Source organism: Trachemys scripta, chromosome 1 (assembly GCF_013100865.1).
Source record: "Trachemys scripta elegans isolate TJP31775 chromosome 1, CAS_Tse_1.0, whole genome shotgun sequence".
NCBI lineage: Eukaryota > Metazoa > Chordata > Testudines > Emydidae > Trachemys > Trachemys scripta.
The window spans coordinates 126,143,808-126,168,140 of record NC_048298.1 but is presented as its reverse complement, the minus strand read 5'-3'; the positions used below and the strand labels follow the sequence as shown (position 1 = coordinate 126,168,140).

Genomic DNA, 24,333 nt, shown 5'->3' with positions numbered 1-24,333 from the left:
CTTTAAATTTTATTATGCTCATCAGGAGGTCCTTTATTCCAAAGATTTTATCAGGCCATATGACGTCTGTAATTACGCTATAATATCAGCCCCCACTGCTCTGCTAGAGCATTCTGATTTTTTCCATCGCTTAGTCGGCTTCCTGGCTGTGCTACATTGTGTCACAAACAGCCGGCTATAAACACTGCAGAAACAGCATTGCACTCCGATGCTCTATTGACAACTGCAAGACAACTCAGAAGATAATCACTAACTTTTCTTGGGGAAAAAAATGTAGTCAGACAAGGAAGGATAAATTTTTGTGAATGCAGACAATCTTAATTCAAAAATTAATTTTCTCCAGCCACAGGTAATTTTTTTGGGGGGGTGAAGTGGTATATTTCCCTTTATTTTATCATTTATCGGAAAAACATCTTTTATATAAGAACACAGGTGTGGAGGGGATAGATCATCTGGCTTTATTTTGTAAATATACGTGACAGTGGGTGAATGATTTAAACCCAAGAGACTGCAAGGAAATTTGCAGACAATGTCACTTCAGTGCTTTAAATGGTACTAGATGAGGACAAATTATTTTCATACATTCACATAGAGTAACACTAAACGTTACCATATCTCCAGAATAGCACAGCTAAGTGTGTGAAAGCAGTTCCCTGCTGCATCAGCAAGCTGGGAAAACTGTAACTTGTTAAGCCTGTCAGCACCTAAGCTTACAGACTGAGACAAGATTATGCAGAGAACTGTGCTATTTAAAGTGCATTGCAGAATGCTGAAAAATTCCTAGTACTGCAGAACCAACTAAGGCACCAGTACAGGTGTAGAATTGATAGCTCTGTAGACATTCATAATTCATTAAAGGCCGCATCCTGCAGGCAATAGCTGGTGTATCTGCACAGCAGCAGATCCACTGGTCCCTTATCACGCTAGCCCTCTTTCCCCCCACCCCGCCAAAGTAGCATACCATGTACCTCCATGGAGCAGGACTCTGTGCTGTATAAGGAATTTTCCTCACTTATTCAGGCTTCTGAAATCTGGCTCCTAACTGCTCCCTGTCTCCCTCAGTCCACAACAACAGCACCGGTTCTACTGTGTTTGGGACTGTCTAATGCAACAATCGTGGTGGAAGAAGGATTTGCCTCTGATTGTATAAAGAATAAACTGCTTATTTTCAAATGGAAAAATAAATTCAGCAACAGGTATTCAGGGAATGATCAGCTACTGCATTTTAGGAAAGCAAGCACTCTCTTGGCTAGTAACTGTGTGTGAACAACATAAAAAAATAATACCCTAATTTTCTTCTCTAATAAATGTAACATAAAAAAATTATTGGACCACGAGTACAGTAAAATGCTCCAGAGTTGCCTGTGAAGAAATAAAACCAAGTATTTCACATCCTAAGTTTGTTCTCCTCATAGCTTTCCCTTGAAATGAATTCTGCTGTGGCTGCAAAATGGAAAATTGATAGCTAGGAAGTTGAAGCCAGGGCTATGTTAACATTCATAGCTCTATACGCTGAATTTTAGGACTATAACATTAGCACTTCATGTCCAAAGTGAAAAGCAACCCAGTATCAGGAGGGCGGATTGGTACCCTCCACAATGTACCATATGTGCAGATATTCTCTGCCAACAACAAAAAAAGTGCTTATTAAAAAGTTGCACAAAAAAGTGGCCATTAAAAAGCTATTTATAAATTCTTTCTGTCAATCTTGTGATTATTTTATTCAATACCTTGAAATCTGAGGAAACAATGGTCCCAATTCATGGTAGCTTGTCTTGTGCTGCTATATAATATCTGTCTGTTACTTTAAATATTAGTGGAAATGTGTTTCATGCAGAAGACTTGCAAATTTGCACAGCCAGAGGGCTCAGTAGATTGAGCAAAAGCAAAACCCAGTAGGCAATTTCATATGAAATAAGAAAATAAAACACCCAAGCCTTTGCACTTTGACACTAAGGGATTGTCTACACTGCTATAGCTAAGTATCTCTCTCACACACCCAACCAACACAGAATGTGATACAGTTAACAGTATGAAGATGCTTTAGAGAAAGAAAATAACTACACTGGAAAAGGTTTCAGAGTAGCAGCCGTGTTAGTCTGTATCCGCAAAAAGAACAGGAGTACTTGTGGCATCTTAGAGACTAACAAATTTATTTGAGCATAAGCTTTCGTGGGCTACAGTCCACTTCTTCGGATGCATAGAATGGAACATATATTGAGGAGATACGCTCTCTGTATGTGTATATATATGAAATCACGCCAAACCAACCTAATTTCCATCTTTGGCAGGGTTACTGGCCTAATGACTGGGAGGAGTAAACTGGAGACATGATAGAACTTGATTTTAGTAAGGCTTTTGACAAAGTCCCATGTGACATTCTCATAAGCAAACTAGGGAAATGCGGTCTAGATGAAATTACTATAAGGAGGGTGCAAAACTGTTCCAACAATCATGCTCAAAGAGTAGTTATTAATGGCTCGCTGTCAAACTGGGATGTGAAGTATCGAGTGAGGTCCCACAGGTTCTGGCTTGGGTCTGTTACTATTCAATGTTTTTATTGATAACTTGGATAATGGAGTGGAGAGTGTGCTTATAAATTTTGCAGAAGAAACCAAGCTGGGAGGGTTTGCGAACACTTTGGAGAACAGGATTAGAATTTAAAACAACCTCAACAAATTGGAGAATTGGTCTGAAATGCAAAGGACTACATTCAGGAATGAAAAATCAAATACACAAATACATAATAAGGAATAACAGGCTAGGCAATAATATTACATTAAAAGATCTGGAGTTTATAGTGGATCACATATTGAATATGAAACCCAACTGTGATGCTGTTGCAAAAAAGGTTAATATCATCCTGGGATATATTAACGGGAGTGTTGTATGTAAGACACAGGAGGTAATTGTTCTTCTCTACTCAACACTGGTGAAGCCTCAGCTGGAGTACTGGGTCAAGTTCTGGGTGCCACACTTTAGAGAAGATACAAATTGGAGAGAGTCCAGAGGAGAACAATGAAAAAGATAACAGGTTTAGAGAACTTGACCTTTGAGGAGAGGTTAAAAAAACTGGGCATGTTCAGTCTTGAGAAAAGACAGAGGGGGGACCTGATAAGACTTCAAATATTACTCCTGGGCACTCTGTGCCAAAATTTAAGAATTCTGTACACAATATTTTAAAATTCTGCAAAATTCTGCACTGTTTATTTGTCACAATAACACTACATAATCACACCAGTTTCAATTATTTTGGTAATTTATTTCAAACTCCCTGTCAGCAAGTATGTCTGTAACAATACAAACACACACAAAATTTCCCCCAGGAATAGAGAGTTAAAAATACCCCTATGACAACCCAGTTCCTGTTTCTCTGCCCCCTTACTCCCCCCCAAGGCCAGATGGGGGGCCAGACACCAACAACCACTCCCCCCAGAGCCCAGCCATGCCCCCCCTCCAGCCAATACACCCAACCTCCTCCTCCCCAGAGCCCAGCCATCGCCCCCCTGGCACAGATACCCTGCCCCCCAGAACCCATCTGCAAGCCCCCCCTTGTCCAGATACCCGCACCCCTTGCGCCCAGAGCCCAACTGCGGCATCCCCCCTTGCACGGATACCTGCACACCTTCCCCCCTAACCCCTGCCTAGGAGCAGGGCTAGCTCATCCAGCCTCAAAAGTGGATGAGCTAGAGAAAGAAGTGCGTACAGTCTGGCTAGAATATATTATGATTCAGTGCCTCTTCCTGTGAGGCTTCTATGGAGCCCTATCACATAGTAAATCTGGCCTCTTTGAGGGTTAATCCCTTCCCTTGCACTAATACTTTTGCCGATGAAGATAGCACTTGCACCTTCAGGCATTACAGTGGCACAATTATTTTAATGTAAAATTTCAAATGATCAATAAGTAGGTGTGCAATAGAAAAGAATACACCTAATTTGTCCATAATAAATACAAGAGAAAGGCCACATAGGAAATAGGACACTGTAATGGGGACAGGCTTGCCTTTTTTTTAAATTGTTTTTCCTTTGAATGTGGGCTTTTTTCAAGTTTAGTTGTAAATAAATTGTGTTGTAATTTCAGCGACAAATGAACAAAATTGAGTGCTTTTAATGGAAATGATGTTTGGTTATTTATTATTTGTGTTCCAGAAGATCAGGGCCCCACTGTGCTAGGCTTGGTTACAGACACATAGTAAGAGACAGTCCTTTCCCTAAGAGTTTACAATCAAAATGGACAAGTCTGACAAATGGTAGGAGAAAACGAATATTATCCTCGTTTTACAGATGTGGAACTGATTTATGATTCAGTTATTGCCGTCACTGAGATGCCTGTTCTTCTGAGGTGCCGTGCATATAGAGCCCAATCCTGTGAGTGCTGAGTGCCGTTCTCCAAGTGAGGGTGAAGGTGCTCAGAACCTCTCAGAATTGGGCCCTTTGTTGCAACATCATCAGCTCACTTGATCGTGCCACTTTTATCATGGTTTTGTGATTGGTTTAATTGCTTTTGTTAGCTATGGGATTAATTATTTTGATTGCCTGCTGTCACAGCCATAAAAAGTTATGCTTTTAGTTACTTAAAATCATGGTAGAAAGCTCAACATTTTATATAATTAGAAAGAAAACAACAGCTATTCAATCTCTACTATCTACTAATGCTTTTATGTTTAAATTGTACTTTGCTTTTTTCTTAGCTATGCTTCATGCTTTTTTTTTTTTTTTTTTTTTTTTTAAAGGACTGTTGTGCAGCACTTTTAACCAGTGACTCTCTGCAATGGTGATTAGCTTGAAATGAATTCATTTTGACTGTATAGACAGGTGCTTTGAATTTGTGGAATTGAAACGCTGTTTTCAGCAAATATTTTGAACAAGTCTTTCAACTTGTACCTATCCTTGGAGATGAGTGGCTCAAATAAAAATGAATGTTACATTATCTAAGCAGAACTGTAGCAGTCCCTTGCTCCTGAGTTGTGAGGAGGCCACTCCGCCTCACTACAGGCAGCCAGTAATCAATAATCTATGGGGAAAGCTCTGGCTCTCTGGGCAGGGCAGGGCACAAACAGTCTTTAGCCCACTGCCTCCTGGCTGGGGCAGATAGTGATTAACAGTCTATAGGGCAGAGGTTCTCAAACTGTGGTCCAGGAGCTCCATTCAGGTGGTCTACCCGCACCGGTTCCTGCAGCCCCCATTGGCTTGGAACGGCGAGCCGCACGGCCAGTGGGAGCTGCGATCGGCTGAACCTGCGGACGCTGTAGGTAAACAAACTGTCCCGGCCCACCAGCGGTTTTCCTTGACGAGCTGCGTGCCAAAGGTTGCCGATTCCTGATCTAGAGGAAGTAAAAGTCATAACAAGGTTTCTGCGGATGAACCTGTGGGAGGATCATTAACGGGGTCAGGCTAGCAGCACACATTTTTGCACTAACAGCTATTTTACAAAGCCCTACCTGGTAATCTGTTGTGTGAAAATCCATTGTGTTCTCCTTATAATACCCTTACTAAAAGCTTTGCAGCATATTTCATGTGATAGAATGCACGTACATTACTAATGGTACAGTGTCTGAAAACTGGATTAAAATACATGTCCAACACAGTTCCTCCATCTAGTTTTGAGCACAGAGGGCAAGCAGTGTGGGTGGGGCCGAAATGGTTTAAAAAACCATACTTAACTAAAATTTGATCCTCTTCACACTAGCCAATTATCTGTACTGAGAATTGACTTAGTGGGGCCACTTTTCAGCATGGGTTTCACACACAGTTCCAGCTGTAGAAAAGGTAACATAACATATGTAGTTGGTATTTTCTGTGCCAGTGAAAATTATTGTCGAGCTCTGCTTTTCTCTTGCAGCAAACAGAGATAATTGTATTAAAATTTGTTACAGAAAATAAATAACTACCCTCAGAATGGCAGCAGGGAAACGGGGAAGTTAGATGTAAAATGGTGCCTATTGCACAGGGTTGGAAGTAAAGGTACAAGAAGAATTAAGAGGATAGAGCATATCTCCTGTAGGTAAACAAACCCTTAGGTCATCTTTCTTACAATCTACCTACAGATGTTATATGCTGTTTGATGGTATAGTGACACTGTGGTCAAAAAGCTCAAATTTGGGTGCCCATTATTGCCAAGTCCAAACATTCCAAAATCCTGAGCCAGCACTCCACTTCCTCCCTGCCGTACCCCCTTCCCAAAAAATAATGAGATTTTTTTTTGCCAATCATAATAATTAAAAATAGGAAATATTGAGTTATTTTCATTTGCTTTTTGTTTTTTGAGCCTTTAAGTGTCAGATTTTCAAGCCTTTCTCTGCAGCCATGAGGACAAGACTTTTGTTAATGAAAGCTGAATTGTATGACTCCAAGAGCCCTGAGACTTTTCAGAAAAACACTAAATATCATGAGACTCACACTACAATCACAAGAGTTGGCAACACTGAGCAGTCCCCCTAACTCAGTGGGACTGCTCGCATGCATAAAATTAGTAATGTGCATAAGTGTTTGCAGGATCAGGGCCTAAGTTGGTTTCTGATATTTGGATACATCTCTTTGGTATGTGTACGATGTAAAAATCTTGTTTTAATGTTTTGGAAGCTGTAGGGATTCTTTGAGGCGTAATATTTGAAAGAAGTCTTGAATCTCTGGGTAGAAGATGCTCTAAGAACAAAGTATTGTTAGGGTCATCCGAGTAGTGGCATAAAGGCATGTGTCCTACCTTTTGGATTGGGTAGGTAGTTATATTTTTCTGACCTTTTTCCTATTTTTATTACTTATTGCTGGGTAACCTACTGTTTTGTAGTTTAACAGCAATACATACAAATTCAAGTATTAATTTGCTGCTAATGACCATGTTGTTAATTACTGATCCCCTCTGTTTTGGCTCAGCCTGTACTACTGACCAATTTCCAAGGGATTATTGTTTGATTAATTCTGCCATACAATGATTTGCATGGTCAACTGTTTAATATCTGCATTCAGACTGTGAACGTTATAAAAGCTGCAGATTTTTTTTTTGTTATTGCCTTTAGTTCAGTAAGCTCTCAGTCTAGAGGTAATTCAGCTGTCCCTATGAGGAACATGAGTGTAATCTCATACTTGCACGAATCATATATATATATATATATATATATATTCTCTTTTTCACTATAATATTACTTGCTCCCAGAATTGCATCAGGAAGAAAGAGATAAATAAGCTTTTGTACTCCGCAGCTGCTATTTTATTCTGCAAAAAATAAATCTTACTGGCCAAGTACAGTAGGAAGATGTGTTAACTTGAAACCATTAGATAAAGGATTCAGTTTAAAGATTTATTTTTAATGTCCTTCCGCTTCTGCTTTCTTCTACCATTTTTCCTCCTCCTTTCCTACATCTTCTCTCCTTAATTCTCTGAGGTGCAAAACCCTTCAGGAGGTAGATTGTCATTTTATTTTACAGCACAATTTTCCTCCTCCTGCAAAGGAGCTTGTGTTAGTTCTACAATAGAAATGTGTAGAAAGCTGACCTGAGGTTTGTGCAGCTCCTGCTTTATTTGTTTTAATATATTTTCGAAAGTCATATAAACAAATAATGGAAGATCAGGCATCTATTTTTGGTCAAAAGCTGTCACCTTTCAAACTGTCCAAAGGCTGTATCCACAACCATGATGAGAATGCTCATAATGGAGTACTGAGGATCTGAGAAGAGAAGTGGTCACACCACTCTGGGATAAGAACATGAGAACGGCCATACTGTTTCAGACCAAAAGTCCATCTAGTCCGGTTTCATGTCTTCAGACAGTCACCAAAGCCAGGTGCTTCAGAGGGAATGAACAGAATAGGTAATCATCAAGTGATCCATCCCCAGCTTCTGGCATGTTCTGTGGGCCAAATTTTGCTGTTGGCTCTGCATTATATAGCTCCTATAGACTTCAATAGGAACTGCTTGAGTATACTAGTGGCATAATTTGGCCTTTTGATTTAGGAAGAGTGAAGGAGTTTATTTAAAAGAAACCTATATGCATTAAAAAAAACCCCGCTGATGATTAACAACATTGCTAAGAATGAAAACTTATATCAGTTCAACAAAACTGCATTTAAAATTCCACAAAGACTAATTATGCTCTGCAATGCACATTCGTATCACACATGAAAACAAGCTACAGTGGCATGAATGCATCTGAGAGAAACATTTGCTTGAATGTTATGCTAGAGAGGGAGCTTTTCTTCAGTGGGTACTTCTTGGTCTGAGATCTCAGCTTGCATATGCTGATAGTTTTATTTTCGTGTTTGCCAATAAAAACAAATAGCTACATGACAGCCAGTTTCAGGATGAAACCCCGAGGCAGTTTGCGTGAGTGAAAGACAAGAAAGTCGAGCAGTATTTTAAAAAGAAGAAGGAAAAAAAGTAATATCTATAATCAGGAGTCTCGACATGTGTTCTTTGGTGGTGAAAACCATTCTTTGCCACTTCGCAAGAGGGGTTTCAATCCCATTGCCATGTCAATTGCCAACATCGTTGCAGAAAGCACAGTCAGCACTTCAGCATAAAACCACTGAAACAAAACAGTAAGCCACATAGTATGCTGTCCCAAAGACTGGAGGGTTGAGGTCACCAAGGTCAGGCCCCTAATAAGGGAGTGTTTTAATTGGTTTCTGTTCTTCTCCCTCATCACCCCCTTGCAAGCCTTGGGCCTTTGCTAGGTCATGTGCTGGGATTATGAAGCTGTATGGAGAAAACTGCAATTATACAAATATCGCCATTACTGTGACACATTACAGATAGGGGGAGCACAGGGCCTCTACTACCAAGTAATCCTGTAAATTGCTTAAAATAACAACAAAGAGCACTATGCACATTTTTCATCCATTGTCGGACTGAAATAAATAGGTCTTTCTTTAACATGCCTAATCCTGCTAAACAGTACAAAATCCTATTACTCAATGAATTATAAATCCTGCTTCAGCACCTCATTTGTCCTGGAGTGTTTCATTGTGAAAAACAGAAATTCAATACCTCATTTTATTCACACAATCCCCAGCATGACTGATTTCCCCCCACCATCACCCTCCTTTAATGTTGGTGGTTCTCTATAAGGTTTACTCTACTACTACTCTGAATTCTTGTGAGGAAAATAAGACAGCATTAGCCTGTTTAAGAACCAGCCTTCTGGTTCTTTTACTTACTTTCTCACTGTGGTGAATTGGAAGTTAATGCAACACAGATTTAAGCCCTTGGTATCTTAGCTTTATGATGGATGTATATTGGTTGTATTTATTCTTCAGGGGAAAACTTACTACGATTTAGTGTTTTACTGTTTTCCCACGCCAGGGAATGAAGAGGTTCTGATGATTTCTTAAAAAGTTAGCTTTATACTCACATAAATGAGCTAGATACATGACCAATGCTTCTTTGAGATATAAGGGTTCCAACTGCAACTCTCAAGGATAATAGTCCTTATAGTTCTGTTTGTTTTGTTGTAAAAGAGAAGTCCCATGTGAGATGCCCAAATTTTGCTCCATTAAAGGCCTGCTTGGGCAGCTGGCCAAGATCTTGGGAGCTGCATCAAATTTACATAAATTATGGATGACTACGTATCAAACCTTATAATTAATAACATGGAAGTGTAGCCGGCAGAGACTACAGCTTCTGCCATGCAATGCTCCATCCTGATCCCAATATTGACCCATGAATAATCAATGCAGGCAGCACCTTTGTAATGAATTCAGCAATTACAGGCCATAAGGGGACAGTAATTCAGCTAATTCTGGTGTAATGTTTATAAGAACATAATGGAAGAGGCGAGGATTGGTGTGGTTCCAAAAGAGATGCTTTTTTAAAAAACTGACCAGAACCCTTATGAAAGCCAGTGGAGTTATACCAGGAATAAATTTGACTCACTATCTTGGGTTCACAAAGATTAGGATCAGACCTTGTGGGAGAGAAAGGGCGACAAGTCTTCCTTCCTTGCATCCCTGCATAGGGCCTTGGAGCAATCCCAGGTACTGCTCCCTGCTAGTGTGCTAGCAGGCTAATCAAATGGGGCAGAGCTGGCCAGACACAGAATAGGAAGGGGGAGTGTAAGCACAGCACCCATTGGCAGGTCAATACGGCTACAGCTAAAGTATTCACAGAAGCACCAAGAGGAATTCTAGCTGAGTCAGCCAGAATTCCTTCTGGGCAATGCTGCTGCAGCTTGGTCCCTGCTCTCCCCTCTCACCCTTCTTTCTCCTCCCCCTGCCAGTCATGCCTCTGGCTGTAAAAGCCATAACCTAACCCCTGTTTTTGAAAGATTGTGTTTCAGATTGTATACAGTAAATATTTTTAAACCTCTTCCCATCCTGTCTGAAATCAGTTTTGTTTTCTTGCCATTATTTGACTTAGTAATTGAATAAAGTTGATGTAAATTTAACCATGCTTTATCAACTTCATTTTTATGGTGCATCTCAGTATTTCTGGTGTTTCAGGCTCTATATTTGTTTTTTTTTAAGGTTTATTGAGCAAAGCATTCTATTACTTTTAATTAGCACATTTCCCCCCAGATGTAATATTTTTAAAGATAGCCTTTCAATTTTGGTTCTCTGCTCCCTATGAAGCCTAAAACAAGAACCTCGCACATGTATTTTGCTCAGAAAAATAAGTTCTGTGCATCACATAATTGTAAATCAAACCAGTTAGTAGCCTGGTACTGTCGGTCTCAAAAGTTCTCCAACATTTTCTACCTACAACCCAAAATCCACTTTTTTCCTATCATGGTTTCCTATTCTAGAATCCTTGGCACTGCCTCCCTCTAAAATAAATAAATTAAATAATCCAAATTGTAGTAACAGAGAATAATTTGCTAATACAATTAAGTTCTTTTCCCCATACGTAGCAAGGCAGACAATTTCATGCAGTGCACGTTAATGTTACTGAGCTCTGGTCTACACTGGTGGGGAGGGGATCGATCTAAGGTATGCAACTTCAGCTACATGAATAACGTAGCTGAAGTCAACATACTTAGATCGACTTACTTGTGTCTTCACAGCGGTGAGTCGACTGCTGCCGCCCCCCCCCCCCCCCCCGTCGACTCTGCCTGTGCCTCTCACGGCGCTGGAGTAAAGGAGTTGACGGAAGAGCGCTCGGGGGTCAATTTATCGCAAATCGATCCCCGCTGGATCAATTGCTGCCCACCGATTCGGCAGGTAGTGGAGACATAGAAACCACACTAAAATGGATCATTTAAACAGTCTTTGGGGTAAAACCTTTCCCTTGCCCTCTGGTGTGGGGAGTTCCTAGATGCAGTAGAATCGTTGCAGTTTTGCTCAGATTGGGAAGAGTGGGAGATGATCTGGGACACCTGTGGAGACTCTGAGCCACTATAGAGCACGGTTTGGGTACAGGGCCACCCAGAGGATTCAGGGGGTCTGGGGCAAAGCGAGGGAGAGGACATAAAAAAAGACACCACCCGCTGCGGTGCTTGTACTCACCGGGTGGCGCTCCAAGTCTGCAGAGGCGGCAGGTCCTTCACTCGCTATGCATCTTTGGCAGTACTGAAGGACCCGCCACCGAAGTGCCGCCGGAGACCCGGAGTGACTGAAGGGCCCGCCGCCGAAGTGCCGCCAAAGACCCGGACCACTGCCAGGTGAGTAAAAATTAAAAAGGCACCTCTAGCCAGTGAAAGGATTCTTGACCAGGGCTCATGGGGCCCCTGCGGGGCCTGGGGCAAATTGCCCCACTTGCCCCCTCCCCCCCCCCCCGGGCAGCCCTGTTTGGATATGGCGCAGCCTTAGTGAGCCACATTTAATGTCATTGCTTCAGTTTTGATTTACAAGGGAACCCAAAGTTTCAAGTTCAAATAAATCAGACTCAAAAGGAACCAGAGCTGAAGCTAGCACTTCTGTATGGTTTCAAGGCAAAATCTTGTGAAAATTCACCTTTAGACACTCATTATCTCCATACTGATTTATACCTGCCCCTGGAGATTTCCATTACTTGCATCTGAAGAAGTGAGGTTCTTACCCACGAAAGCTTATGCTCCCAATACTTCTGTTAGTCTTAAAGGTGCCACAGGACCCTCTGTTGCTTTAGACACTGTATCTCTTTGACCTCGTGGAAACTCTTATATACCTGAGACACCTTGTAAGTTCTCTGTCACTGGAAATTTTAGAGATCAAAATTTTGTCCTCTAAAAGTCTAAAGCTTTGTAGGTCAGAAGTTTTGTCATCAAAATATTTAGATAACACATCTGTTTGATGAGCAGTAGATTGATCAACAAATATATTATAGTAACCTCAACATACAATCTTGGCATAGTTCTGGACAATGTAAATATTTAATATTCTGAAATAAAGAGAAAATAAATTACAGCTTTCGGAACTGTGCATGGATGCCCATAATTATGGATTTTCAGACTTTCACAAAAAAGTAGTGTTTGTATATAAGTGGCCAAAAAATCATTAAAGTTTTGTGTGTGTGTGTGTGTGTGAAGACCAAGGTCTCTTTAAAAGAAATCTTTGCCATATAAACAATTCTTTGCCATATGAACAATTCTGATCCATATAAACAATTTCTGAAAAGTCATCACACACACAAAAAATCTGCTATACAAGTTGATAAAAAAAATTCAGGCTGGTATATCTTTCTGCTAAAAAATTAAGAGTAGAAGATAGGTATTTATATAAGCCTTAGAACTTTGTTACAAACTTAACTATAGAGTCACAATGAGGATCTCAAGTAAATAAATGTGAATGTATTGATTTAACATTTGCCATCTCTCACAAGAATGCAATTTTCTTTAGTTGTTACTTTATTATTATATAAAACTTATTATTTATATTGCAAACGGTGCTTTACAGGCAAAAATTACAGATTCCTATTCAGAAGAATTTACAGTCTAAGGCCTTGATACCTGCAAGTACTTCCACTCACGAATAAAGCTGGGCAAATAAATGATGTTTTGGGTTCACTGGCAGTTCAGAAAAATGAAAACATTGATTGATTCAATTTTAACCCAAACCAATATTTTTTAAAATTTTCAGTGAATTAAAAAATTTGGAAAATTTCATTTCAGGTTGACAAAAAGTTAGTATAAAATACTTGAACAGTCATTGTACAAGAGAGAAAGAGACTCTATAGCCCAGTGGTTAGGGCACTCACTTAAGAGAGGGGGGAGATCTGGGTTTCAGTCCCTGTTCCAATTAGTAGTGAATTATTTATATAACGTGGAATAGCTTCAATAGGCGAGTTGGAGAAAAACCTACCCCAGAATAGCCTATAGCGCAGTGTTTAGAGCATTCCTTTGGTATATCTCGGGGACTTGGATTCAAGTCCCTGCTCTGTATCAAGGATTCAAACCTGAGTCTACCACCTTCCAGGTGAGTGCCCTAACCACTGGGCTATAGCACCAGCTCCTCCTTGCTTTAGTGAATGGCTCCTACATCTATAAATAAAAGGTTTATCACACCTCAAAAATGGAAATGATTTGTTTTGGAATTGTCAAAACAGTTTGTTGAGACATTTCTGGAAGTTTTCTTTTTTTGTTTTGACTGAAACAATTCATGGAAACCAACATGAATTCATTAAATGTTTCAGTCAACCCAAATCTGCATTTTTTGCCAAATATATAAATATATCTATAAGCTGAAAAATTTCACTTATCTCTAATCATGAGAAATTTTACACATGTGAAGCAGTCCCCTGGAACTCAGTGGGACTACTCATATTATAAAGGTATGCCTGGGTATAGGTGTTTGCAGGATTGGGGCCCGGATGAGCAGCAAAACATATAGAATTGACAGAGCACAAGCGGGCTGTGGGATATAGGAGGAACGATAGAGAACACAATTAGGGACAAGATCTAGGCAGGACCGAGGCGCACGGGCCTTGAAATGAGGATGGAGATGAAATTCTTCACTAAAAGAACTCTCTGTTTCTCCTTTCCCTGTCACAATGTTTGTGGATTCATTGTGATACATTTTCTTTTTATTTAGTCTGTGCACTGTGTTCCAGGCAGTAGAAAAGGGTCACTTCAGTGCCACTGCTGCAGTGAACCAGAAAAAAGCCTTTGTTTTCATAACATGTAAAATTGTATTCTTTAAATTCTTCCTTGAGTCTATTAAATTTAAACAAAAAAAAGTCTCTCATAATCCCAACATGCAATAATTTGGAGTGATTGGCAGCCTTTGCTCAAAAGAGGCCCTAAAACTAATACTAAGAGTTTTAGGTCAGGACTGAGGTTCATTTACAGAGCTATGTAGGGGCCCAGGACTGTAATGATAATAGGGGGTGCTGTCAGGCAGCAGAGTGATGCACTGACAAAGCAGTGAGAAAGCCCAAGGAATGAACTAGCAGGGAGCACTATAGGTCAGAAATAAGATATTGGCAAAACTGTTTGGGAGCCCCAGGAGTGGAACAGCAAAGGCTGCCACAGGTCAGGACTGAGATGTTTGGGCAGAGCTGTGTGGAGGCCCAGGATTTTGCAGAGGGAGGAGGAGGATGGAGATCATTGGTGTTGGCACAGAAGAGCCTGCCTTGCTTTTGTCCAGAATTTGAGGGCTGCACTTTAATGAGCAATAACTTTACTCTCAAATATGGGAAAATATTATTTTTCAAAAAGCCTAAATCTACGATCTGCTAACGTTGTTTGAAATATGGGAAAGAGGTAATACCACAAATTGTGTCATGATTAGCTTTTATGATATCATGTGACTATTGGTTTGAAAAGCAAAGTGTAACCCTAGTTTTTGGAAGCTTTTCGGAGCGTTAGGGTTACCCTTAAACTCCATGGCAAACTAGACTCCACAAACACACAACAGAAGAAGCAGTCTGAACTTAGCTTTCCTTGAGGCTTGAAGCAATAGCTAATAAATAAACTGAAGTCTTGGGTAACCTACTAAACTCTGCTAATTCTTACAGTAATGCACATACAGTATTTATGAGGTGACCCACGAGTGCTAAAATGGTATAGTTGTACTTTCCAGTAATACATGTAAGGGAAAGCACAAAGTTCAATGCTTCCTGTACACAGATTTTTGCCTGGAATTCCAATGAGGAGCTTATGAATATTTGTCTGAGCTTATCATTGAAGTACTAGCAAAAAGATGCTGCAGGGCAGAATTAATGAGTTTATAAAAGAGGAATTTAAGAAGTTGTACAGTCTGATCTAGAACTGCATGAATATTACCGCCACCGCTCCCCCCCACCAAAAAAAAATTATTTGGGAATCTTTTTAAAATTCACATTGATTGTGTCATTGTAGCATTTGTGTTAGTTTTTCACTAGTATTTTAGCAAACCTGTTTACCTGCAGGAATGTTTGTTGAACCAAGTAACGTCAAGTGAATATTGTGAAGTATTTGAGGAAAGGAAATTGGAAATTGATAGGATTTAATTGTACAGAAAACCTGATTCCAGAGAGTTATGCTCATACAATTGGGCTGTAAGCATACCATGACCTATATGGCCAATCCCATATAAACTTGTGAATATCCAATTCTTGAAGCAATGCTCACAAAATGTTTGCTCTGAGTAATCTAGTATAATTCTTTTATTATTTTTTATATTATTGTAGCAGCTGGGGGCCAGAACTGAGATCAGCTCCATTGTGCTAGGCACAGTAGAAACATAGGAAGACACAGTCTACATCCCAAAGAGCAAATCTAACTAGACAAACAAAAGAATGGGACAAAGTACTGTGGTCTTATTTTGACGGATCAGCAGACATGGTACAGAGATATTAAGTGACTTGCCCAAGGTCACAAAAGAAATCTATGGAAGAGAGAGTAATTGAACCAGTCTCCCTTTCCAGTCAAGAAACTTTATCCATAAGACCATCCTTCCTATATTTTGTTTGTGAGTGTGTATGTGTGTGTGATTTACTTCAGACTATGGATTCCTTCAATCCATAGGCTGAAATATATTCATCAAATTATTTTGAGCAATGAACATATTAGAAATGTTGATGTTTGGAAATTATTTGCATATAGAAATAAAACCGCTATATTCAATAAATAAATTGTTCATTAACCCTGTGCTCATTTAATAGTTTGCTGGTGCAATGTTCCTTCTACATTGTAATTCATCTTTATCCTGAAGGTTTCTTTTCTTTTAGCAGTCTTTAAATCTTGATACTTGTCAACCAGATTTTATGGAATATATTCAACTGCTCTTTCTTAGCAATGATAATCCTTAGCATGTTGCCACCATGAATAGATTCTGTAAAATACTGGATTAATGGAAGCCCTCCCCACTACCTCCTTTCTCAATCGCTTTGGACACCACAGTCAAACTACCTGTCACTCAGGCCCGTAACCTGGGTGTCATCTTCGACTTGGACCTCTCTCTAGATCCTCACAATCCAGGCTATGTCTAAATCTCACTGATTCTTTCTGTATAATACCTCTAAGAACTTTTCCACAAAGCCAGTTAGTGCACGACAAGCTGAGGTATAAATCTACAGCGCTCTAGCCTGCCACACAAAAAAGTCGCCGTGTGAACCCGGTTACTGTGCACTAAAAGTTCTGTAGTGCATTCTGTAGTGCACTTTGACCTAACAGCCAGTTAGCGCACAGCAAGATAGAGCGAGCTGCATGTTTACTCCCCTCACTAAATCGGTGTGTGGATAACCTCTGAGATACGGCTTCCTAACTCATGTTCAAGATCTCATCATCTGACATCTTGATTACTGCACTAACTGCCTCTCTCTATTTTGCCTTGACAAATGCAATCTTGCTCCACTCATATCCACTCATAATGCTGCTGCAAAGATCATTTTCCTAGCCCTTCATTTTGATGATTTTACCCTTCTCTGCATCCCTCCACGGGGTCTCACTTCTCTATTGCATCAAACATAAGCTGCTTGTATTCACTTTCAAGGTCTTTCAAGACCTATCCCCGCCCTACCCATGATCTCTCATTCAGAATCAAAAAGTTGACTCCGACCTCTGATCGGCCCACGATGCCAGCCTCTGTCACCCTCAAACAAGCACCTTCATGATTTCTGCTGCTGAAACAATTGCCTGTCATACTAATCAATATTGTTTTCATCTATTCCCTCATCTCTTTGTCTGTCTATCTCCATCTGGTCCCTCTTTTTAAAAAAAAATATAGATTGTAAGCTCTGGAGCAGGGACCATCTTTTTGTTCTGTGCTTGTACGGCACCTAGCACAATGGGGTCCTGATCCATGACTAGGGTGCCTAAGGTGCTAGGTTAATACAAATAATTAAAATATCAGCTAAAGAAGCCAAACAGTTCGTTTGGTTGGTACGTTTGGGGGAATTTAAAAAGTTCCTTCCACTTCCAGACATGTTCAACATTCTAGCAATATTTGCTATTTTAAGTACAGGAATGTGGGGGATCAATGTAGAACTTGGAAGACTTTCTGTGCTTGGGATATTCCCCAGGACTACCTTTAGCATTTATCTGCCCTACCTATAGAGCACTGGAGTGGTGTAAATGTTTGTGGCTTAACTGAGAAGCAGGGCCTCTCTATGTCTGGCCCTTACCTCTAGCAGGTCTCCAGAGTTCTGAGAGTTTAGGGATCTGAACCCCCTGGGCAATCACATAGGAGAGCAAAAGCTGGCTCATAATGGAAGGATTCCAGGGAAACTCTATAAATTGAAAGCCACAAAATTCTAAACCCCCCCCCCCCCCACACACACACACATATGTGGGAATGATCTGTATTAGGGGAGCATGAGGTCTAAGAGTGGAGGCAATCTAAGATGGAACAGAGCCTTTAAGAAAATGGAACAAATAACTATAACAACTCTGTATGTGTGTATATATATCTCCTCAATATTTATTCCACTCTATATGCATCCAAAGAAGTGGGCTGTAGTCCACGAAAGCTTATGCTCTAATAAATTTGTTAGTCTCTAAGGTGCCACAAGTCCTCCTGTTCTTTTTGCGGATATAGACTAACACGGCTGCTACTCTGAAACCTATAATAACTTTATCATTTAATTTTTAATGAAAACAGGCAATTAAACATAAAAATTATATAAAATGGAGATACCATTTTTCAGCATTTGTTTTAGCAAAGGATTTATTTAAATAGTTGTTCTAAAAACTTTTTTATATTTAGCAAGATCACTATAAATGGTTTAAAACATTAATTGATAGACAAAGATAACCATGTTTATCATTGCAAATTAACACTCCACGGGCCACATTATAGTTATGTACACATTTTCCATCAGCTCTTTGTGCCTGCTGTGCCACGTTGATTTATTGTGCTAATCCTGAAGAATTCACACCTCATTGTGTCACTCTTTGTTTGGGCAGCGCACAAGCTTTTAAAGATACAATATGCTGGCTGTATTATACCTTGCCACAAAAGGCATTGGAAAAATTATTTTAATTTCTTTAAGATTTTGTATTTTTGTTAACCACATGCTTGACCTTCTTCTGGTCCCCTCAGTATGTAAGCAGAGAATATGTCATCCTACTCAGCAAAGAACTTAAGTACATGCGTAAGTGCTTGACTTTAAGCATGTGAGTAGTTCCATCTCTATTCAGAAAAAAATGCTTTATTACATGCTTAAGTGCTTTGTTGAGTAGGGAGGAAGTAACTCACATGCTTAAGTGCTATGTTGAATCAGTGCCTACATGACTACAAGTGGCGCTGTATCACAGCCCGGTCCATTTTGCATTGATACTGATAGATTCTGCACTTACATTGCAGTCCTAAGTTGAAAACAGTAGAATGTAAATATACAGATAACAGGAAATAGTATGTAGTGTAAGATAGTTCATATGCATTAAAACAAAGACATGGCAACTGTGTGTCACTGCCCTATCTACTGTAAACATTTTCTCTCTTGGTCTGCAGAGATGTATAAATCCCACATGCAGACAGTGTTCAGTGCATTGTTGTCAAGACTTATATAGATCCCAGGCTCTGTCAGGTTAATAATTTTTTTTAAAGTTGATGGGCAGCACAGAGAGGCCTACATACTGTACATAGTTTCGTTTATTAAAATCTTTTTTGCTGACATTACTAACATTTTGCCAAAATTTAATATCTCTGCTGACATTTATCACACATGCTTTTTAATAAACCACTTACAACAATTGTATTGGAAGGATGGTTCACAACTAAATATTGATCATTAGATGCATTCCATACATATGACGTCCAATTTGGAAAGGATATGCTTTAAGAAGTAATAGATTGAAAACATTCATGAATATATGGAGTACTTTTAATGGATTTTTGATCTAAAACGGATTACGGCCATATACATATCAGAACTATGAGTCTGTGTTGTAATTCAAGCCACTGAACCCAATGTCATGACTCATATGCTTAAAGTTAGGAATGTGTGTGTTTGCAGGATTGGGCCTTAACCTGTTATCTGCTGTTACATATGATATATTGGTCTCTGAGGTCTCTCTTTCTCTCTTTTTTTTTCTTTTTACTTGTTCTCTATAAAAATCCAATAAACTGTTTCAAACTTAGGGGTTCAGGAGAAAAAAAATCATCTAACATATTAATTTAAACATTTACCACTGTTAAAGTATTTATCACTCAGTAATCTCAGCAAACCTCAGGCTTTTGGTGCTGTTTCCCATTTAACTTATTTACTTTTAAAACTTACTTTAAGATCATTTTTCAACCAAGCTAATAATAAGCAGAAGAGCTGATTAAAGTTTGTGCTCATGTAGTGATACACTCCATGTCAATGTGCATTATAATTCTCCTAAATGTTTGCTTTCAACATAAATTCTATTCATATAGCATATCCTTTCCCATGTGAATGGCATAAGTAAGGAATACATCTAATGATCAATATGTGTATTACTTATTGCATAATATTGCTTATGTATGTATATATATTATATCAGACATACCATGTTAACAGAATAGAATTAAGATTGCAAGGTCAAATGCTCAGAAGTAGGAAATGCTAGAATTAAGGTGTTCATGCTCTCTGTATGTGTGTATATATATCTCCTCAATATATGTTCCACGCTATATGCATCCGAAGAAGTGGGCAGTAGCCCACGAAAGCTTATGCTCTAATAAATTTGTTAGTCTCTAAGGTGCCACAAGTACTCTTAAGACAAACAAGTTTGTTTACAGGAGATAATGCTGCCCACTTCTTATTTACAATGTCACCTGAAAGTGGGAACAGGCATTTGCATGACACTTTTGTAGCCGGTATTAAAAGGCATTTACGTGCCAGATATGCTAAACTTTCGTATGTTGCTTCATGCTTCAACTACCATTCCAGAGGACATGCTTCCATGCTGATGATGCTCGTTAAAAAAAATGCGTTAAATTTGTGACTGAACTTCTTGAGGGGAGAATTGTATGTTTCCTGCTGTTTTACCCTCATTCTGCCACATATTTCATGTTATAGAAGTCTCGGATGATGACCCAGCACATGTTGTTCATTTTAAGAACACTTTCACTGCAGATCTGACAAAATACAAAGAAGGTACCAATGTGAGATTTCTAAAGATAGCTACAGCGTTCAACCCAAGGTTTAAGAATTTGAAGTGCCTTCCAAAACTGAGAGGGAGGAGGTGTGTAACATGCTTTCAGAAGAGTTAAAGGAGCAACACTCCGATGCGGAAACTACAGAACCTGAGCCACCAAAAAAGAAAATCAACCTTCTGCTAGTGGCATCTGACTCAGATAATGAAAATGAACGTGCATTGGTCCGCACTGCCTTGGATCATTATCAAGCAGAACCTATCATCGGCTTGGACACATGTACTCTGGAATGGTAGTTGAAGTATGAAGCGGCATACGAAAGTTTAGCATATCTGGCATGTAAATGCCTTTCAATACCAGCTACAAAAGTGTCATGCAAACGCCTGTTCCCACTTTCAGGTGATATTGTAAATAAGAAGTGGACAGCATTATCTCCTGTAAACAAACTTGTTTGTCTTAGCAATTGGCTGAACAAGAAGTAGGACTGAATGGACTTGTAGGCTCAAAGTCATGCATTGTTTTATATCTGAGTGCAGTTATTTTTTTGTACATAATTCTACATTTGTAAGCGTTCAACTTCCATGATAAAGAGATTGCACTACATTACTGGTATTAAGTGAATTGAAAAATACTATTTATTTTGTTTTTTACAGTGCAAATATTTGTAATCAAAAATAATAATGTAAAATGAACACTGTACACTTTTTACTCTGTGTTTTAATTTAACTCAATATATTTGAAAATGTAGAAAATATCCAAAGCTATTTAAATAAATGGTATTCTATTTTTGTTTAACAGCGCAATTAATCGTGCAATTAATTGTGATTAATTTTTTTAATCACTTGACAGCCCTAGTTTTGTCCAAAAAAAGTATCCAAAAACATTCAATCTGAGGCAGGCACCCAGCATGGAAATTTTCACCCCAAATGCTCAGTTTGACAAAGTTATAAGCAACTGAAAACAGGTATAATGCAAAGTATTGCACAACATTAATAGCAGGTGATGATATCAGCCCTGCCTATCATTTATAAAACACATTCGTTCTCAAAATAGATTATTTAATTAGATTACTGGAATATGGAATTATTATAAAATTCTAAATTACTTTAAACAGTTTTTACTCTGTATTTACTTTAGCTTGATTTTCACTGCTGAGACCTTGCCAGTTTCACGTTTCTTTCCCCTGAGTTTCTCTTTCACTCTCTCAAGCAGTTGCACAGTGCATCTGTTTTCTTTGTTTGTTTGTTTGTTTGTTTGTTTGGGGTTTTCTTTGTTTCCACTCCTTCGCAGGAGAATATTTATGCTTAAAAATATTTTATTCACTTAATTAAAACAAATCTTGATAACATTTAACTTATTTTTAGTCCTATAGTTAGCTGACAGTTTGCCTTCAGCTAATATGTGTCTTGTAACCACAATTTTGGGCCCTGATTCAGCACAGCATGGTGAGCACCTGCCTAAGTACTTTACTGAATTGAGGCCCATGTGGCTACTTCACTAATGGAAAAGAAGTTCCTTTCTCCCCCATGCATTTAGTGAGTCCAGTAACTTTACTATCAGCTCAATACAAGAGAAGACAAAACTATTCTTTCTGCTCATTTTTAGAAATCAAACTATATAATAGGGGGGAGGGATAGCTCAGTGGTTTGAGCATTGGCCTGCTAAACCCAGCGTTGTGAGTTCAGTCCTTGAGGGGGCCACTTAGGGATCTGGGGCAGAAATCAGTACTTGGTCCTGCTAGTGAAGGCAGGGGGCTGGACTCAATGACCTTTCAAGGTCCCTTCCAGTTCTAGGAGATAGGATATCTCCATTAACTAACCATTAATTCTGCCACTGTGATATGAAGTGAAGTTCTAAGTATGAAATTACCCTGTTCCTCTTCCTTCCTGAAGGTCAGTCATGAGGCATATTAGCAGACAGGTAGTTAACACTACCTCATTGAGGTATAAAATGATTCTTGTGAACACAGATGGCTCAATCATTAATATTAAGTGTGTAGTCATTTGATCTAATAATCCCCAAATCTTAAAACTGCACCTGCATTAACAACAAGGAGTCTGGTGGCACCTTAAAGACTAACAGATTTATTTGGGCATAAGCTTTCGTGAGTAAAAACCTCACTTCTTCGGATGCATAGAGTGAAAGTTACAGATGCAGGCATTATATACTGACACATGGAGAGTAGGGAGTTACTTCACAAGTGGAGAACCAGTGTTGACAGGGCCAATTCAATCAGGGTGGATGTAGTCCACTCCCAATAATAGATGAGGAGGTGTCAATTCCAGGAGAGGAAAAACTGCTTCTGTAGTGAGCCAGCCACTCCCAGTCCCTATTCAAGCCCAGATTAATGGTGTTGAATTTGCAAATGAATTTTAGTTCTGCTGTTTCTCTTTGAAGTCTGTTTCTGAAGTTTTTTTGTTCAATGATAGTGACTTTTAAATCTGTAATAGAATGACCAGGGAGATTGAAGTGTTCACTTACTGGCTTATGTATGTTACCATTCCTGATGTCCGATTTGTGTCCATTTATTCTTTTGCGGAGGGACTGTCCGGTTTGGCCAATGTACATGGCAGAGGGGCATTGCTGGCACATGATGGCATATCATATAATGCAATAACCTGCATTAGTTATTAGATTCTTTGTCCAGTATTTGTCAAGTGCTGTATTAGGAAAAAACTATGAATTTTTCTTCCTCCTTTGCATATCTATTCAAGTATCCAACTCTCACTCTTTATCAGAGATTATCTCTCATGTCTCAGATAACCTTGGCCAATGTTATGCTTTGAAGTAAATTGTTTGATACCTAGTCTGAAAGCATATGGTAGATGACTTTCCTCTGCAGCAAATGGAAGTGAGATTTCAACCTATTCCTCGATTACAGAGTACTTAACATTTAATTCCTTTCTTTGGTTTTCAATTATCAGACCATGTCTGGGAAGATCAACGCATGGGCAGGCTGTTCTTGTAATTGATTGTTTGCTTTTCTTTGGCAGCTTTGCAAAGCTGGTCTTTGTCCCATATATCTGATAATGACACTACTGTAAGATGCTTTATAGGCATAGTAGCTAATGTACCTTAATGCATTTATAGTTGAGAGACTTTAGCTGGGTTCCAAAGAAGAGTCTTGTTAACAGGAACCAGAACAGGGCTGAAGCAGCCCTCCTGATAACTACACCTTCTAGACCTCGCACTCTGACTCTTCTCCCTTGCTACTTTCTTGACCTCTCCCATTGCACTTAAAGCATGGGTTACTGTAATCATTCTTACTACGGTAACAAACATTGAAAATTCTCTAATCTATTAGCTATATTTGTTTCTTATCTAACAGTGTCCACGGTGTCAGTTGTAAACACAGCGCCCAAGTCCTTCTGTTTCCAAAGCCCAGGTTCCTGTAATTTTGGCAAGAGAGGAATCTTCTTTAGCTGTAACAGACTTGGGTAGGGCTGACACTGTATCCAGAGGAAGACTGTAGTGAACTTAAAATCTAATCAATAAATTGTTCCCTCACATTTAGGCAAATCTAATTATCATATATCTGGAGTGACACAAGCTTAAAATCAAACAATCATGTGCCAGTTGTAACAAATCCACAGCTGAGAAGGAGTGCTATGATTACCAATTAAACTGCATACAGGAGCCATTAGGCAACTAGGCTCCAAAAACACAGGCATCATTTAGGATACACCTACAAGCAGCTCCACTCAGTGCATTCTGCACCAGCTTCAGTCTCTGAATGGTTTTAAGGAGTAATCCCATTTAGAGTGCATTGCAATAATCTACTCTTGAGGTGACAAAAGCATAGACAGCAGTGGCAAGGTCTGCATCCTAAAGGAAAGGTTGCAACCTTCTAGTCAGATGCAGACAGTAATAATAAATAATAATAATAATATATGGAGATATACCTATCTCATAGAACTGGAAGGGACCCTGAAAGGTCATCAAGT

At 39.3% G+C, this 24,333-nt stretch overlaps 1 protein-coding gene across 1 annotated transcript in view; it reads left to right on the top strand.

Annotated features, from left to right (window-relative positions):
• Positions 1 to 24,333, top strand: part of LOC117871880 (potassium voltage-gated channel subfamily KQT member 1-like) — a 466,257-nt gene that overhangs the window by 371,257 nt on the left and 70,667 nt on the right. The gene's annotated exons all lie outside the window — the stretch shown is intronic.